Below are 20,677 nucleotides of genomic sequence, written 5' to 3'. Positions count from 1 at the left end.
CGCTCTGTTGTCAAAACCAAATGCTGAGGACATGAAATCAATGTTAGTTCTGCAGGCAGCTTTCTTACTCCAAGTTACCTAGAGTCAGATCTAAAATAGGACTTAAGGCACTTAAAAAAGGATGTAAAGCCAATTTTTATGACTGTGTTCAAATCTGTTACATGGTAAGTCCTACACAGTGCCTGCTAAGGAGATATCTACCTTTCAGAGGAAATTTCCAATGTATCTGGTGCTGTATGTGCAAACTGCACAAGGTTAACCATTTTAGTTTGTATCAGCAAAGTCAAGCATCATCCAGCTGCAACCTCCAGCTACAGTAATCTCTGTCCTTGCAGAAGCAAATATAGGCAGCAGAACCTCCTCCTCATCCATCACATAATGGTCTCAGTAACCGAGAACACAGTGCAAGAGGGTGATAGCTGCAGCCTCAGGCTGAAGAAAAGCAGATTGGAAAGCTGCAATATGAACCACATTGGATCAAAAGTGGGCTAAAACAGAAGAGGCAGCAAAAGCATCCGTTTCCCTGATGAATCCACACTTGGATTCAAATTCCAACATCTTTTCTGCTCCCTGAGTTGCATCTGCTGGGGTATCATCTTTCCTGTACCAGCCTGAGGATGGAATGTGAGCGAAAGAGTGTAGTAAGATAGGGAGAAAGGAGAAAAATGTGTCACTTTTCATGTAACTGAAATTCTGGTGATAAGGGCACTCTCTTGCGGGGAAAAGCACTGAATTCTGTTCTTTTCATGCAGCATTTGGGATCTCTCCCTTTTTCCGTGCAATTCCAAAAAGAAAGGGGATAGATGCAGTTCCTTCTGGAATCATGCTATAAATTAGAGAGTCCTCTTAGTTTTTGAGAGACAGACCAAGAACCTAGCTTATCAGTACCACAGGCAAAGTCTATGGATGGGATTTTTCATTCCCAACTAAAACTTTTCAAACTATGCTGTCTCCACCCTCTGCTACCTGACTCTGGAGGCAGAATCTCACCCCTAATAAAGGGTTCTGGATTCCATTTGTGGCACTTTCTGGGTGCTGCAGTGATGAACTTCCTAGTTTACAGAATCTGGCATTTATAGAAAAGGTTTTTTCCTTTAATGTTCCCAGTGGAAATTAGCGCTCTGCAGGTCAAGGCTTTGTTAACATTCACTACTGGACTAAAGACACTGGGTTGTGGTTTAAAAAACTTGAGACAATTGCAGTTCTGGAAGGAGGAAGAGAATTATGGCTTGGCATGTGGTTCAGTCTTCATGCTAGGTCAGCCCTAGCAGCCCTGACTTTCAGACTGGTAAATGTTGCCAAAATATTTGTGGCAGTTTCTCACATAGACTGTTGGGTTGTTGGGATTTTGAAGGGTTATGATGAGGTCAGTTTCATTTGTGGTAGGTCTCAAGCCAGACACTCAACCTCCTAAAATTCTACAATTTTGAGGTAAAATACAACTATGCAATAAAAGGCTGTTTCTTCAAAACACTGAGACAAGGGTTTTCAGTGAAGCTTAAGGGAACTTGGTTCCCAGGTCCCACTCTTTTAAGTTTCATTTGAAAACCGTAGCATGCACAGTCCTACCAAAGTTCATGGTACAGTACAGCAAGTATGCATTTTATAAGCAAATTGCACTTTTTTACTTGAATTCTAGTACATTAATATTTTTATGGAAAACTTCTAGCACTCAGTAACAACTGCTATAAAACCTTGACTATTTGGAATCCTTTTCTGTATCATCCTGAAGCCCAGAATTAATGGGAGTACAAGGGGAAGCAGAGCTGTACCCTGTCTGTGTGCAAGCTCCTGGTTGGAGGCTTGACCAAGCCAGGTGATGGAAAGTCCTTTCTAGGGGAGGTAAATCAAGATTACTCTGTGTCCTGGACTATTAGAAATTAATCTTGCTCTCACTTTGCAATGACCCCATTCAGACAGATCTTTCCAGTTGATATAATCAGTGGTCTGCTGCATGTAGGTTCCAGTGTCAAGACCCAGGCCTGGACTTTAGGGCAGTGGCTCTGTGCCATGCAATACTGAATCGGTCCCCAAGCTCTGTGAGTGCTGATCAGTACTGACATCCTAGATAAAGCATAAGAGGTGAGCCTTTGCTCTAAACCTTGACCCAGCCCTTACTGGTGTGAGGGAACATAGAAGAGCTTAGCACCAGTTTGGACAGCTCTGAAGGTGGGAAGCCTGATGTACAAGGGGTACATGCCACAGTTATCTGAAGGGATGTGGAGGTCATGCAATTGAATTCCCCTTTTTCTGGTGACCAGTTGGTGACACTCCACCTCTTCTTTGGTGCCGTACAAGACAGAGCACTGGCACAATCCAAAGAGGTCTGTCTCTACTTCCTCTGGGACTGGAGAGGGGCTTTCAAGATATCAGTGGCTGGATACAGACCTACAAATTTACACACATTTCCAGGTACTCTTAGCCCACTTGGCCAGAGACTACTCTGGCCTGTGCAGGCTGGTGGACAGAGTATGTAGTTGCATTCTGTGGACTTGTTGAGGAAAGGAGGCAGTGCTTGAGCCAGAATATGAATTTGGTGATGCTCAGATGTTAGCATGGTTTCTCTGTTGATGGACTGTTAAGAGTGTATTGGCCCACTTCCATTAAAGCACAGTGGAAATGTTTCAGTTGACACATTTAAAGGAGTGCTAGCCACTATCATGACACGCCACATGTATGAAAAGTATACCAGGAAAGCAAACAGTGGACTTGGTGTCACTTTTATGAAGTCAGTGAGAGAACTCTGGCTTCTGGTGAGGATTCTGAACCCTTCTTATATACTCAGTAAATGTTTGTGATTTTCACACCTATATTGGTAGCCATCACAACTCCTACTAAATGCAGTTTTTCATTAAATAGTATGCCTCACAAGGCAGATAAAACACTTATTTTCAAGTATCAATCCTGTACTGACTGGTGCTCAAAGAGGAAGGATTAAGTCCCTATGGCAGCAGCAGTAAATGTTACAGCAGCTTTTACATGTACACTCTTCTGAAGGTGAAAATTATCTTCAGATTTTTTTCCTTTTCAGTTGGTCACGAGAGTAAAAAATTTTACTCTAGCAAGCAGCTACATTTAAAACACTGTTTGATCTCCAAGGGAGAATTTATTTCTTAATTCTTCTTACCACATTTTAAAAAATCCAGTTTTGAATTACCTGTGATACAAATTTTTAATCATAAGACTGGCAGTCTAATGGTCCTATTAGGTTTAAATATTTTTACTACAACTCTTCATCCAGTAGCTGTGAATTTTAACAACTGATTTATCAAATGAACAGCAGGAATGCCTGTTTTATGTATAATCTAAACAATGGTAAACATAGTAAAGTAGATCACAGAAATAAAACTTAAACAGTTTTTGCTAGAAGGTATTTGATTCTCTTTCCACTTCTGAGGTCTGTAAGCAAGAGTAGATTTACTGGTGTAGAGGGAGATGTTAAAGTCCCATTAGCTTTGGCTGGTGTAGGAGCTCCTGTGTGCAGTGGCTTCATACAGTCCTCCTTTCCCCTTCCTTGTGAGACTGAGGCTAAGACTACCATATCCCTTCTCTCATGTCAGGAGCAGCCTTGTATGTATATGATCTCTCTACCTGTGCTGAGAATATTAGGAGGCAATGACTGCCAATGAACTGTGAGTCATGAGTGTTTTGTTTCTGAGGCATCATTGCTGATGATCAGCATGGGGAGAGGCAGGTGTGAGAGAGAAATCATGCTTGATATAAATGTGTGTTCGTGGATGTCCAGTTCCTGGAAATGTTCAGGGCCAGGTTGGATGAGGCTTTGAGAAAATGGGTCTAGTGGAAGGTGTCCCTGCCCATGGCAGAGGGTTTGGAACTAGGTGATCTTTAAGGACCTTTCCAATCAAAGCATTCAATGAATCTGTGATTCTACTAAAAACTGGCAAGGAATGAAGGCAGAATCTTGTACAGGAACCATAGAAAGAAAATCACTGGGACTTAAATTGAAATACTCAGTCCCCAAAATATGGGCTAGGCAGTTTCTTCGTGTCCTATCAGAGCAGGCAAATCATTGAAAGAATGTAAACCTTCCCAGTTTTCTCATTCTCTGTTTGTACCACAGTGGTCTTTTCTGAGAGTTTATGGATCAAATTAAAGGTCTCAATTAAATCTTGAAAGCTGTACCATCCTGTGACCGACAGAGAATGTCTCATTCTTATGCTAGTAGCAGAGCTCCTTATCAGCTAACACTCAGCTAAAGGGAGGCTGCAAATTCTACCCTTCTCTCCTGTCCCTGACCATGCATGTCCACCTGCTCATCTCCACACTTCCTGGAGAATTTAAAGAGCTGATCTGATGGAAAAACAGCCCAACCAAAAAAAGAAGTGGTTTATCCTTGACAGATTCAGCTTCTGCTTGCACAGATTCCAGCAGCAAGACAATGGAGAGGGACAGAACAGCATGGCTGGCAGTGGATGGCTCCTCCAGGGCAGAGGACAGGACCACAGCAGCCCAAATTCAATTTAACTTCTGCTGCTGTTCTCAAACTGCACTGAAATATTTGTAGGACTGTAACTGGGCCAATTAAAAGTATAAAGGGAAGAAACTCAGCCCAAAAATCCATTAGCCAGAAAGGATTATTAGGAAAGAAATTTGGATGCTATTTCCATGGTCTGCAAGTTTTAACTAAAAATTATATAAGTTCTTTTGGCATGTACAAATAAAGTTTAGAAAGTAGCTTTGATGTTTAAGAAGCTCGGGCACGTAATAGCTGGCTCTGGCATTTTGCAAGAAGTACATAAAATAGCTTAAGACCATCAGTATTTTTTGTAAACTCATTCTGTAGCTTGAGAGCCATCTGCTTATTTCCAGAGTTTATTGCCTCCCATCTACCTTAGTGTTTGTATGGATGCCCATCAGTGAAGCATATGAGTGCCTTTCCTTTGAACTGCAGTGCCTCCTGGATTCCCTGGCTGCTCTGCAATCTTCTTTTTTAGTGACTATTAGAATACTTGTACTGGATCATATCCAAGATCCATCTAGCCCAATATCTGTCTCATTTAGTAGCCAAAAATAGATGTTTAAGAAAAGCATAACTTCTAATGATACTTCCCTGATTTATCTTGAGATGCAACTTTAATATGTAAGAAGGCCAGGGGATCATAAGAATGCATGAAGTGGATCAGAACATAGGTACACTTATTCCACCACTTATCATGGTAACAGTTAGGCTATGAGAATGTGGCTGATTTGGTGACTGCTACACATTCTAGCAGCAATCTAGTATCATCTCATAGCTAGTGCTGGGGGAAAAAATCAAGAAAGCTGTCTTGGTAGCAGTTACACTCTGATTGCATTCCCCATGGAATTCTGCACTGTGTAGGTGTCAGAGCATCTAACGGCTGTTGTCCTCAGCTCTGATATGTTTCAGTCAGAGTTCTGTGATGTAGCAAAACTTGTTGATGAGTCTACCAAAACCTCCACATTAGTGACTGGCAATGCTACTGCCTGAAGCTGGCCTCCAGTGATTTATAGGAATCATCCTGTACACAGATCACCGTAGAAGACACATCAAGAGGCAACACCCAGCTGTCAAAGGCACCAATTGCACCACTCAGGTCCAAGCTATTTGATGCACAAACCTGCCCACAAGTGCAAGGAAACCCATTTGTATTTAAACATTGTGCCTTTCAGGAAGAAGAAGCTCCTGTTCACCACAGTAAGGTTGAAATGTATCTTCTCTCCATCATACTTCAGGATTATTTGGCTTGGCTCTGCATGGTCCTGCTTAGTCCCACTGGCCCACTGCCTTGTTTCCCTTGGGCCATAGCTGGAGGAATAACAACATCAGTCTAGCTCCTCTGTTGTGGCAGTAGAGAGGAGGAGATCTAAACTCTCATTTCTCTCCTCACCGTTTATTTTACTTATTGCTATAAAATTTCACATGGCTGATCTGCTGGGTGTACAGTGGCTATGTGATCCAGGGTGGGAGGGCCATGCTGACATAGAAAGACCCATAACCCATGGAATCACGGAATCACAGAATCACAGAATATGGTGAGTTGGAAGGGACCCACAAGGATCACTGAGTCCAACCCTTAGCCCTGCACAGGACCGTAAAGCCTCCATAGCCCAAGAGAATGCAAGCTGTATTCAAACTTTTAAACCACACCAGCTCTCAAAGATGAAAGAAAAAGGTCTGTTATTGTACCCACTGCTATACCTGTTTAATAGAGCTCTTATGAAAACAGTCACTGCCATAGTATAACAGGTAAAATCTTCACAGGTAAACTTAGAAATAATGATGCAAATAAAAGCATTTATTCTAGTAGTCAGGATCAGTTTTTGCAGATGGAAATTAATTAGAAGAGTTTCTTTCTAAACTTACTTTCTTTCTCTGCTGATTGCTGGATTTTCCCCCAGACTCGGGCCCATGAAGCTCACTGGCAAATAGATCCTTTCAGAGAGCCCAGATGGGCAGTAAAAGGATGACTTGAGAAAAGGTTTCCAAAAGCTGTTATCAAGGCACCTAATATGTAGCAGCTAAAAGAAGGACTATAACACGTGCAAGACACTCTTAATCCAAATCCCAGTAATGGAGTTACACGATAGGCTGCAGCCTCTTGCCTCTTAATTTATGAAGGATCAAGTGGTATTAGAGCCAGTCTGCTATGCATCATAAAGTGCTCATCACAGCATGTCTGTGTGTAAAAAAATGCCACTCCACAGAGAATAGGGAATAAATTCATCATCTCTCTTTAAGTAGCTATTTGAGGTAGCTGATCAGCATGTTCTTGTCTGAGGAATGTTGTTTATGCTCAAAGAAATGGTGTGTGACTTACATGAAATAGTTTAGATATGGATTCTGAGCAAAATGCAAATTTATTAAACCAATGGAACACTTATGTTCATTGTCTGAAAATGCAGTGTTAATCCTAAGGCAACACTATTTATTATTTCAATCTGTTCAGAAAATGGTGCTACTATGTAAAAATATTAAATTTCATTTTGAATATATGCACCTCTTATACGTGTGTGTGTGTGTGTGTGTGTGTTGGCACCTCTGGGAACTGTTACTGCATACTATGTTCTGGATCTGTGCAGCAGTTCTTCAATATGCACTATGAACAGCATTTTGTCTTTGCAGGACTGATCTCATAAATAGTTCCTTTTCAGATATTTTCCATGATAATGTTATAGATATGAAGACCACAAAAAGTCTTAAGAAAAACTTAAGAGAAAACCCCCAAAAGTCTCAAAATTTGTAAACAATTTATTCCAAGTCTGTCATAGGTAAAAGTCAAATACATTATTTTAAGCACTTGCCTTTGCTCAAAGAATGTGAAGGTAAGTTCTGCAAGTTATTTCTGCTTGCCCAGAAGTTGCTCCCATAACTATTCCTCAGAAGTTCTGTTTATGGAGTAACGATAAAGACGCCAACTGTATTCATCTGGGATTTATCAAATAAAATCTCATCCCACATTCAGATAATAACTTTCAATCCTATTCATTTAAAGTTAGGTGTCCACATGTGTGTTTAGGTTCTCACATAAAATTGATTGGATTTTCAATGCTGACTGTCAACAGGCAATGCAGATGCCCTGCATTGTTCAAAATCTACAACTCTTTTATTGATCTATATGTGAGCCATTAGTTCAGATGTTGGTTATAGAGGATAAGGAAACTTTGAGCGTGTAAGAAAGGGATGGAGTGGTTAATAGAAAAGCAGAGAACACTCTTATAGCATCCAAGGTTACACCATTCCTCTATTTCCCTCCAGTTTTCATATAATTTACCACCTTTTGTCCTTTATTTTGGCTCATGTCCCTCAGCAGATTACTTTTTCAAAAGCTTGTTTTTTTTTTTTTTTTTTAACTACCACAGCTCATTTTCAGTGTTCCTACCCTGTTTGTTCATCTTCCTCAAAATGCCACTGTTATTCTTGATGCTCTCAGGAAATTACAGCAAAAATACCTCTTACTATGAGTTCCAGCATCTGCATATTGTCTTCAGAAAGTCAGTTGAAGTTTGGAGAATATTTAGTATAAGGCAGTACAGGAGTACAGGGCAATCTGTACTGCTATAAACAAGGGCTATGTCACCTTTTTCTTCCATTCTACGTCTACACAAGTCTGTGAGAAACATGATAGAAACAGGGGTTTTTTTTTGTCCAGAGTACTTAATAGTGTTAACTTCTAGATAAAGAGGCATGAGTCACCAGCCCAGAGGACAAGCACAGGAGAGATCTTCCACTTGGGGAAAAATTTAAAGAAAATGATTTGTCTGGAAGGAGATTTGAAAGAGTAGAAGAGAGATTGTCTCTCTGTGAAAGCAGGGAGCTGTTCATGGAGTAAAGGTGTGTATGCAGCTCCATTTTGTATTTGAGGGAAACAGTGACCTAACCAAGCAGACACTGGACAGAATGAATTTTGCTTAATATTAGGCACTCTTCTGGTAGGTGAAGTAGCTTAGCTGACCTGGTCATCTGCTTTCCTCAGTCAATGGAGAAAGACAGGGGCTTTCAAGGTGATTGATTCACATTGCATGGTGTCTCTCTTCATTATTAAAGAAGAAGCCTACACATGGGGAGTAGGGAAACTGCGTCCAGGGTTATGATAGTATTCTCTACAGATACCTCCAAATTCCTCATTCTTGAAGGACCTTTATAATACTACCTATAAACTGTAGTTAATGTAACTGTCTTAGCACACTGCCTTCTTCTGCTAGATAAACATTTCTTGTGGGATAAGATCATTTGTCTGAGGTAGAAAAGTTTCTTTTAGTAACCATTATAGTTGCTGTGGTTGCAGTATCATGAGATCACCCACGTGAAAAAAATATTTATTGGATTGTTTGAGTGATTGCTTCCTTTCCTGTATTTTTGCCAAAGTTTTTGGGCAGTGGAAGAAGTAAATGGACCAAAAAGTCTTATTCACCTCCCCACCCATATTGTCAGCCATGATTATATCAGCCGTGATACAATAACACATGTTTAAACATTCTGTAAGTCAGGAAGAATTTTAATGGGTGATAATGGTGGAAGCTTATAGTATAGCTTGTGGCTAATTTTGCAATGATTGTGGAAAGTGTTGTAGATGGCCCAGGGAACTGAGTGTGGGCTCTAAATTATTTCAGCAGCCAACAAAAAATAGCAGTAGTTTGCAGTCCAATAACTATATAGTGATTTATCCGCTGTAGTTTCTCTTCTACTGTGAGTGACAGAAGATCATAGCCATATCTAGCCATCTTATAGGGGAGGCAAAAGCCTGGAAACATAAGGAAGCCAACCTCCACACAGAGCAGTTGCCTGGCTGAAGTTGGATCTTGCTGGGGCATTGAGAAGATTGAGGGGTTTATTGAGGTATGTGGCTAGGTAACATTTACAGAGTGCTAAAAAGATACAAAGAGCTGCAAGAATGTTGCCTTTGTTGTTTCTCATATGTTAGTAAATCTAAAAGGCTATGAATCCTGCTGTTAATTTGATATCTTTATCTGCAAATAAAGCTCAGCTTTCAACAGCATCCTCAGTAGCAGAATATTTATTTAGTCTGTAACAAGAGACATGGCTATTTGCTTTTCTCACAGATCTGGTTATAAGGGGAAACCTTTCCATGATAGTCATCATATTGTTTTTTTGAACTAATTTTAAAACATGCTTCTCAGTTACAACTTGGCTTTCTTTTCTTTTTCCACTCAATTATGAAGTGTCTGGAGGCCAACCCTCACTCCTCTGCATCTCAGGTTGGCAAAAAGCCCTTGAACAGAAAGGACCTCCCCTGATTTTGAGCACCCTGCCTAGGGAAAAAGGGCTGGGGTATCACTGTGGCAGACCCTTGGCTGTGGGCTGCCTGTCTGCTGCCCTGAACAGCACTGGAGACATGATGCTGGAGGACTGGCTGTGTGCTGGGAGATCTCCCTCTCTTGCATGGAGCAGATGTCCTTGAAGAAGATTCACGGGCAAGTGGTCCAGCTGCTGAAGTTTAGCCACCCAGGCTGGGAAACTTATCCCTCTGGACTTCCTTCAAAGTCAAGGGAGAGAAATAGGTCCTCTGAGCCACCTCTAGAGGAATTTGTTCCCTTCCAAGTACTAGGCAGCATGCTTTTTGCAAGTAGGTGGTATATTAACTAATTTCACCGCTTAGAGGTATGGAATCAATAGCCCGTACATGTATCTGCAAGCTGCATTTTGTGCCCTAAACCAGAAATTTCACGTGACTCAGATCTAAATGACAATGACCAAAGAAGCAGTTTGTTGGGATGCTGAGTTGTATGTATACTGTTATTACATGAACTCTTACTGATCTTCATGGGTCCCCAGTCAGTTCCACCAGGGTCACCAGGGGAAGAAGATAGATGTCTTTGCAGGTCGCCACTGCAAAGAAGATAGATGGGGTGTGATCAGGTGCTACTGGTGTTTATCTGAATTTTATTTTACAATAAAATTTCTAGAAGTCATATGTATCAGAACTCCTGGAGGCATTCAGGTTACAGCAGCTCAAGAGCTATTTTGTAGCAAGAATATCTCTCTTTAAATGATGGACTTCGTTTTCTACTGCTTTGAAGAGCACACATGGGCAAGAGAAGATTGGAATTACTTGTAGAGCATTAGAAATCCACTTGAGCTTTTGTCAGTGGGATCCTAAGCCTGTGTGCTAAAAAGCTATTAAGTGCTTCCTTTCCCACTTTACAATTAAATGTCCTTAATGTGACCTCCACTCTTGTGGTGCTGACAGAGGTCCTTGTCTGACATCTTTCCATCTGTTTCTGTGGAAGGAAGATGTTGGAAGGTATGTCTGTTCCAGGGAATGGAGCACAGTACTGAGATTCACCAGCTATTGGGGACACTCCCAATCCATGTGGACTTACCAGTTCAAGTCCTAAATCACGCTGACTGATGTCATGTAACAGTGCATGAAACACGGTTTTTGAAATTGGGTGCAGTGCCATGTGAATACAAACTGCTTTGGGACATGAGCCATATAATATACAGATGCCTTCCTCCCACCTTCATAGAACTTCTGTGAAGAAAATCAACTCTCCTCCAGCTGAAACCAGGACACATTTACATTAAGGGGCTCTCTCTAGGCATCTCTAGCTCCTTCAAGCTTCTGCTTGAAATTTTTTCATGCTTATGCAGCATATCACACCTCTAACTGACTGGATAATCTGGCCCTCAGTGCCAGAGAGAAATCAGCATTTGACCTTGCATGAGTGGTCACATGGCGATGATCATCTGTCTCCCTAATGAGGACGTTCCACCTATTCTGCGCTGTGTTTTCTAGTCCCTCCTAGTCACCTCCTTTTTTATATTGCACAGGAACAGGATTATGACTGAGAGTAATTTTTTTCCCTGCAGAAAAAAGAAAAATCTAGAACCAGTCTATAAATAGCAAAATCTGATTGCCCTCATGAAAATAGTCTTCACGTATATATATATATATATATATATATATATTAGGCTCTTTCTCAGTAACACCTAGTAAACATTTCCATATAATACATAGGCAAGTCCACATGACAGAGGGGTATTGTTCAAGGTGTAAAGTGCCTGTATCTACACCTCTGTAGAGGAGAAACAGTAATGGCAGGAGGGCACAGATGTGACATCAAACTTGGCATCATTGATCTTGATCACAGACTTAAAGAGTTAGTGTGGTAAGCTATTATGTACCAGAACAATGGTTGAGGATGACAGTTACCCTGTCATTCCAGTATTGACTTTGTTACAGCTGAATTAAAACGTGGCTTGGAAGAAGGCTGACAGAAACTAAGAAAAAAACTCCACAAAAATGGAGGTAAGGAGGAGGAAGAAATTGAGGAGAGAAAACTCCTATACTTAGGAAGCTGCTGCAAGAAGTTTAACAAGTTAGGGACTTTTCCAGGAGTGTGAAAGTCATTTGAGATGAATTCTCACTCACAGAGACCTCATTCTAATCTCTCCTTATGATCTCATCTATTACCTACATAAGAAAGGACTCAGACATGAGGAGTACATTTTTATTGGTCTTTTATTAGACCAAATTATTTGTGGTTTTTTTTCATGAAAAATTCTCTATCCATGGCCATAAAAACCTGCTGAAATTTCTAGGAAGTGGGAATACTTTGTAGGACAGCTGCCTGCAGGCATGAGTATACAAGGAGAGCCTGACAGTTTTTATTTCTAGAAAGATCCTTCTAGCGAGTGTTGTCATTGCTGTTCTCTTCTCTTTGACAGCAAGGGTAAATGTGACCATGGCTCTGACTCCTGGGCACAGAGCAGTCTGCCTGCATCCCCACACTCCAGTGGCTTCATGCCATTAACCTAATTGTATCAGACACTGGAACCAGTGAAGCCTTTAACTTGTATCTCTGGTAAAACTACATTAAACTTTATAAAACTGAGCAATCCAAAAAAGTTTTCTGCAAACACCTTTAATAGTAATTACATTAAGGAACAGATTGTGAATCTACTGAATTTGGTGGAGGTCTAGGCAGTAGCTGGCTTATAAATAGAAGAAAAATTTTAAGCAATTTAGCGCAGCAAATGAATGTTCCTATGATGTTATAACTATAGATTAAAATAAATATGAAATTAATTATGAATTCAAATTATAGTAATCAGACTGGCATTTTCACCTCTACCCATACACCAGCTTCCACTCTATCTATGTGCATTCTCCACTTGCAAAATCTGAGGCATCTGCAAGTCACAGAAAACTGAAAATTATTGGTATGATGAAAAGGTGCTATTTATAGAAGCTATTTATAGAATAGCTATTTATAGAATTTTCCATTCAATAAACACAATTCCTGCCACAAAAGGCAGTGATGAAATACAGTGCCTCTATCCTTCATTTGTTACTGATACTATTACCATGAGACTTTTGCTTCTTTCCTCCAATGGTGTTTGGAGTAAATGGCACTTCTTAAAGAGACACTGGCCACCTGAAGAGCATTTTAACTCTGGTTTCATTTTACTCTGGTCACTCATTTTAATTATGGTTTCAGAAATTAATTCAAAGTGTTTTCTGATAGTGTAGCTACTCTCAATTCCTATCAGTTGGTGCTTTGTGTTCTTTTCTTTTTTTTTTCCAATTCAGCTATGATTTCTTCCTTTCCTTTTTCCCATATAAAAAATGTATACAAGCTGAATATTATTAGTCCAGTGTATCATCCTGTAGTGCTCAAGTTGAGGCATGCTTAGCCAGAAACTCCAGCTGGTGCAGGGCCGTGCTGTCACCCATGTTATATGCTCCACAAGGCTTGAATGGGAATGTATATGCAAAGAAACCATGCCCAAGTCCAAGTTTTTTCATCCCTCTCCATTACAGTAATCTCCTGTGTTATCTGTGGTTACACCAAACAAACAATTTTCTAGGAAAAGTAATTTTTTTTGCAGGGTAATTTTGAAATTTAGACATACTACCTTTAAACTTTCAGTAATTTGTCCCACTAAGGTAAAAATACATGGTGTGGTCTAGCTCATACACATTAGGTATTCTCCTTCTTGTAATAAGCAACAGTACTGCTTATTAAAATGCAGTTGCTTTACGTAGATGGTACTTTTTTCCCTTTATGCCTCAACCCACATAAACCCAACCAATAAACCCAAACATGATTACAGAAAAGATTGAATCAAACTAACAGAAGGGATTAATAACATCTAGAGTAATGACAACACAGTTCTAATCCCAAGCAGACCCCTAGAGAAAAGAGCTGCTTGTGAGGCCCATGAGAGTGTTGGTTCTGAAGTCTGTGTTACAAGCAACTTATTTGCAAATGGTGATGCAAAATTCCCAGGTATTTTATGATAGAAACAAATCCATAGATATTTTTTTCCTAACCCGTGCTGATCTGTGCTAGTGTGTACCAAATCCTTGGCTACAGTGAATGTGTGTAAATTTTTGAATTATCTTATCTATACCAGCTCAGGACCTAGACTTTAAGAGCTATGCCTATACTGTTATGTGGAACAGGTCCACGGCATCATGTAGTCATGACTAGCCTGTGATTGTCCACACTGGCTCTGTGGTTTTTGTCAGTTTTAGCTTATATCAACTAGTGCTCCACTAAACAGTGCCTATCATAAGTTGGGCAAGAGCACAATCTTTCCAGCTGGCATTAAAGGCAAAGTCAAATATTCTGAGGTAAAAAGAGAACTTAGTTCGGTAGATGTAATTCGCTCTACCTGTGAGTTGCCCTCAGAGCCAGAGGTCTGACCTTTCATTATTTGATGTACCTGCACGAATTTAGCCTCATATGCCACTGGTGGCCATGCATACCACCTGATCCAAACTGTTCTGCAGTTTAGCACCATTACAGGGGTAACAGTTGTGGTACTGTGTGTGAAAACAACCACAGAGATAAACAGCAAGATTACATCAGATATTTGCAATTTTAGTAAAAAAAAATAAATTGGAAAGCAAGAAACAAGAAGCTTTCTATAGGGTTATAAAAGTAAGGACTAACAATGCATGAGCATCAAAAATCCTTTTCACAAACAGTCTTCTGACTCTCAGAGCAAATTTCTATAAACTGTTTTCTGTTTGATTTGTCTAAGTGTTGAAATGAATTTGCTCTTTTATAAAACAGTGGATTTATCAGCATCTGACTTGGCACTAGGAAGCAGAAATATTTCCCATTGATCTCATTGATGCTGGATGTTAGCCATGAGTCTTCCTCGAAAGCAAATTCTCGGTTCATAATTGTGAGTATTCAGAAGTTCATGTCCTATTACTGAGAGATAATTCCTTAGTCAGAGAATGATCCCAGGAGAGCCATACATCCTAAACATCTTGAATCCTGGACATAAAAATTCACATTGTGTTGTTCAGAAATAAGATACAGAAAATATTCATGCATAAGAAACATTTGATGAGTAATTTCTTAAAGAAAAAAATTGAAAACTCACTCTTTATTCATGTGGTGCTTGCAACCAGAAATGTTGTGGGAAACTCAGAGTACATAGCCCCTGTTTATTTTATGTCCTGGGACCTCAGTGCTGCACTGGGGAGTTCAGTGCAAGCCCGGCTATGTACCACCGCTGTCTACCTCCTGTGCTGAGACTGGTAAGAAGCAGTGACTTGATTTTCTTCCCTTTGTTTATCCAATCTGGTTTCATATCACTAGCAAAGATACAACTGTAGCAATCTCTACAGTTATATCTAATAATACCACCACAGCGGAGAGATTTATACAGTTTTATACCTTTCGTGTACGAATCAATGAGCTGTAGAAATGCCTGAGCCCAGCGAATTGTTATCTCAGTATGTGACTTAGCGTGGGTAAAAAGCCAGCTCGCTAAGAAGCTCACGTGTGCAACTGTACGGTCGGCAACTTAACGCAGTAACTCTGGAGGTCAAGGCTTCCATCTAGTGGTAAAATTAGAAGGTGCAAAAGGAGCAGATCCCGCAAAGGGTCCCTGTTAGCATCCTCCTTCTTGTTCCAAACCATTAGCTGACTGAGGGGAAGAGAAAGACGATGAAAAAAAGTCAGGAAACCCCCAACATCTCCCAGGCTTGGGACAAAAAGTTTAATTTAGGCAAAAATAGAATACAGTTCTCTGGAGTGGGTGCTATCTCTTACTTAAAGCCAGGCAGAACATTCTGCAGATGTTCTGGCAGTAGTCTGAGTACTGCATGAGCTGTGAGCCTGACACACAGCCTCAGGCATGGCAGAAAACAAAGCCTGGCCTCTGCACAGTAACCTGTATTTTCAGACTTCATTTTTCAGGAGAAAAAAAGTGTCTGTCACATAGAGTGAGGAGAACAACATTTTGCAGGTTATGAGCATCCTGTCTAGCCCCTCACAATCTTTTTTCTCTCACATGGTTTAGAGTGGCTCATAATCACTTCTTCAGGGATATGCCAATGAAAGAGAACAAACAGAGCTTGGAAAATATAATGACATTATAGGCTCCACAACAATAGTAAACTCTGCACAGATAGAGGTCTGTGACCTTGTGAAGGTTGTTTTTGCAAAATTAGCCTACCTTCTCCCCCCGACATCACTTCAAGCCCCTCAAAAAAACCCCCTTCAACCACCACAGAACAATTCTTGTTGTCCAGAGGTACACATCCAGACACACTGTGGAGAAATCTAAGTGCATATTTCACAAGCACATCAATAACCATAACTATATTCACTATGCAAAAAATGAAGAACAGTGGCACTTGAGTGATAAAAGATAGTGTTCTGCATACTGTTGAAGTCAATAAGGTGAACTGAAGTGAATTAAATTGAAATATCAACTCAGTGTCTGCTGCCTCATGTTTTCAGACAATTGGATTTCAATTTATGCAGGAAGAATTATAGATAATAGATCACAGTTCATTTCCACTGCAGCAAATTCTTCTGGATATTCCTCTTGTATCTGCTTAGCTCCAGTGAATGTGTTAAAGATCTTCCATGAAGTCTTTGCTGACTGTGTTTTGGCTCACAAATGCAGTGACCTTTGCTTGCTGCCAGCTCTGGCAGCTATTTGATCTGTTATTTTGGCCTGTGCATTTCTGTAACTACCACAGTTTCCTGGAGATGCTTTTTCTGAATAATGGTTTCAGAAAAAAAAATCACAAAAGGAATGCTGGCTACCTCAGTCCTTCCCGTTTGGATGGCCCCTTTCAGTTTGCCCTGATGCTCAGATTACAGGCATGTAAGGCTCAGCTGTTTCAGTTCACCCGAGTTCACATAAATATTTCCTTCTGTTTCAGTTAACCTAGTTTCACTTGCTCTGGCCTGACCTGGAGGTCTTGGAGGAAAACAGAGTTAGCACCTCTGTATTTTGCCCATATTTTGCTCATTGCAGGGTGCAGGTATAAATCCCCATGTTCCTTTGAGCACAGCCCAAAAGGTTTGTGAATTTAAAAGAGTAGCTTAGCCTGGAAGGTATCATTTGGTTTTGCAGATCACTGGAAATGCCTTGCTAAGCTACAAACCCATTTCATCATACACACCCCATTCTGACGGTGCATGCAGTGAAAGCAGCAGTTGTTGGAGCAGACAGCTGGTGATGTACACTCATAGTAGTGATGATATTGTAGGATTCAGTTCTTGTAGGGTGCCATCACAGGTGTAGCTGTTACATGCTAAAGGATCCTGGCTGGCTCCTTTTATCCCTTAATATGACCAGAGTTCCTCCATTTTGCAGGTGCTGTAGGAGATGTACTTAGAGATATGTTCAAGAAACTTATAGGAAAGATAATAATCCCCTTTTATTAATTATGTTGTGGTAGCAGAGGCAGGGACAGGACAGGACCATTGTGTTTTTGGCTATATACAGATACATTTTTCCCTAGACACGTTGTGATCCAGGCAGAAAAAAAGTTAACATGCTAAAAAACCACGCCATTGGGAAGTGCTCTTCTCTGTCTTTCCATTCTCCTTAATGCTCATATGATACCTCGGTTGTACTCAGTCTCTCTTTGTAAGATACCCCAATCAAACTGCTCCTTCTTTGCTTCTCCACTTAAATTAGCCTTTGCGGTGTTTTATGGGGTTAGCAGAGCAGGAAGAAGATAAAAATTGAAAGTAGGGATCCAAGACTGCCTACAAAAAAGTCTGTAAGTATTGTGAATGGGCCTTGCCTGGAAATGACTGATATGGTCTGGCAACTCTGTAACTTATCAGAAGATCCAGACTGTCCTTTTTCATAAATCATCCTATGAACATCCTTTGTGGGAAGGATAATAGTATATTAGAATTTCATTGGAATGAGAAACAGATGATCCAGTTAAAGATGAAGATAGGAAGGTCATTTAAATGTTTGCCTTCTATAAGCTAATTTGAAGAACTGCTGCTTACAACATCCATTCCTCATTGAGCTATGATGAAGGAATCTTGGCTATTTATCACATTCACCTGCCAAAGACTTTATTAATGGGTGATGGATGTGACAGGCAACAAGCTAGACATCACAATAATTCTTCAGCCATCTTGGGAACAAAAGGCTCAAGAGGCGAGACAATATCTAATTCAACAAAGACTAACAAAGCACTGAAAGGTCCTGACAGAGTTTCCACTAAAAAGACATGAATTCTTCCAATGAAACAAGCAAGGCCAACAGGTTGTCCCTTGACCCCGAGTGACAGAAGACAAGACAAAATTCCCTTGTCAAGCTTGTCACAGAGATGGAGTTCTTAATGATAGCAGGGTTGTTTGAGGAAACAAAGGGAAAGAGGAGGCTGGATACAGCAGGGGATAAGTGTGGTAACCTCTCACCCTCTGAACATGCTGCCAGGCAACAGCTGTAGACATAGCTCTAAAGCAGGGGGTGTTTCACTTACAGAGCATCTTATTGCTTTGTCACAGAAGGTATGCAAAACTTTTACCAACAGTGATATCAGGATAAAAAAATAAAAAATAATAATAATTAAAAAAAAAGGACAGATAACTCATTTCCCATGCATTTCTCTGTACATGAATGCCATTTCTTTATTTTCTAATGCCTGATAGGAATTCAGTCACTGCTTTTGTTGGTCACAGTCCATGCTTATACTGCAACAAAACCTGTCCAATGAATTAATTTTTTCATGTGGTGAAAATTTATGGAGAATATGTGTATTCTAAGTCAAATGGAAATACTTAGATTAAAATTTAGATTAGATGGAAAGATGATGTTCCAGATTTACAAAAAATTGTATTTATCCTCTTATAGGAGACTCAGTGTTCTGACTCAGCTGGTTTTACACATCGGTGTTGTCTGAGACGGCTCAAGCATGTACTCTTAAAAAACAAGATCAACATTAAATCTGACATGGGCAACACAGAGATTTCATTGCATTTACATCCAAATCAGCTCAAACAATAATCTTATTCTCGAGAAAATGATTTCTCCAGTTTGATGGTCAGAAAAGCAATCATAGATATTTCAAACACATGGTATTAAAATTGGTCTCCTTTCCCATAATCTGAGAACTTCTTGAAAGAGTAAGAATATCAAACAGTTGTTGATTGCAGTTTTGGGGAGGCCGAACTCCTCCAGTCTGTTACCTTCACAGGCTGAAAGAGAAAAAACAACCATTCTTGAGGATTCTTCTTTGCTTTATAACAAGGTCTGTTTTTCTTCCATCTTTCCTTTTAGTTAATGAAAGGTAGGAACTTGTGATATTGCACCTCTGATAGTGGATGTTTCTTGCCACCCTCCGAAAGCACTGACATTTAACACCTAATGTAGGATTTGGGAATGCACCACCATATCATATTTTCAAGTATGTGATCTTTGAAACTTTAAGTGTCATGACAACTACCATATACAGGTATAAAACCTTGGGATGCTGGTGGTTTTTTTTTTTTGTTATTGTTGTTTTGTTTTGGTTTTTTGGTGTTTTTTTGTTTGTTTGTTTTGCTTTGTTTTTTGTGTTTTTTTTTGTGTTTCTGTTTTTGTTTTTTTTTTTTTGTTTGTTTTTGCTTTTTTTTTAGTACTGAGCTATGGTCTCCACATTCCTGCATTTGTTGATTTTCTCTTAAATATTTAAAAGATCGTGTAGATTTGTGTGTCTGTGTGTCTTTGCATAATTTCAAGAGAATATATGAAATAGTAAGGGTCTAGGGAACAAAGCGTTGATGCCTGCTGTGATAAATCGTTTGCTCTGTTTTCCTCTGTTTTGGACTCTCTCACTTAACTCTCTCCAAACAATCTACTTTTTGTGCAGCTATATAGACATAGCATAGTTCAGAAGAGACTGAAAACTGCTCTCTACTTTCTGAATTATCTAAAATAACACAAGTCTCAATAACTTTACTATCTACTCACATATCTCCTGTGTGGATCTCTTTTTTTCCTTTAAAAGCAAAGAAAGTGTTTTCTTTTTAATTTTTAAATATGATAAAATGTATTATCCTAAATTATATGATACAGTAGCTTTATGATAGAGAAAGAATACCTTGTCATCTACAGTTTGTCAAAGGTTTTCTTCTTTGACACCAAAACCTTATTTTGTTTCAAGGATGATTTGACATTCCTCTGTATCTTGTCACTTGGGTGAAATGAAAGTATCAAGTAGACAGATTGTATGTATGTTGTCATGTTATTCTGGAGATTACAATGCATTTTGATGAATACATTACTGTTAAAAAAGCTTAAATAAGTATATTAATCTACAAATTTGATTTCAAGGGGTTTTGTTCAACTGTAAATTTAGTTAAACAAAAGACATACATTGGATTTTCTAACTTGATTTTCCTTTCCAGTCCCGATGGCTTAGGAGTTGACAGAATGCCAGGGCTAAGTAACAAAAGCAGTTTGGGGACTGATTGGATGTTGGTCCATGGAATTTAGATCACTCTTCTAGCTACAAAGTAAACAGAAACATTGAAAGCAGTAATGAGAGAGAAAAAAAGTGTGTTTAAATTAAAAATATTGAGTAAATGAAGTCAGATTCAAGTAGCCAAAGGAACAAGCAAGGTGTGAGCATTGTCGTGTCAAAGTTAGTAATCTTAGATGCCATTAAATATTTAATTTTGTCTATTTGATTAGTGTGGTCTATTTGATCTGCTTCTAACAAGCTCCTTCTTTGGGAGGTCTTTATTTATGATTTAATAACTGTCCATGAATTTGGAACTTTGAATAAACAGACTATATTTTATTCTTCAACCAGATTTACCATTTGATGAGTGTCTGTGAAGAAGGAAATAATTCTTGAATAAGATCTTCTTTCTTAATTACCAGCCGTCTTAGATAACAGTAGCATATTCAGTCCACAGCAGCAACACTGGGGATCTGTGGTGGTGGCTGAATTACAAT

This window comes from Myiozetetes cayanensis, unplaced genomic scaffold (genome assembly GCF_022539395.1).
Source record: "Myiozetetes cayanensis isolate MyiCay16 unplaced genomic scaffold, myiCay2020 scf5-8, whole genome shotgun sequence".
Classification (NCBI taxonomy): Eukaryota; Metazoa; Chordata; class Aves; order Passeriformes; family Tyrannidae; genus Myiozetetes; species Myiozetetes cayanensis.
Note: the sequence above shows the minus strand (reverse complement) of the source record.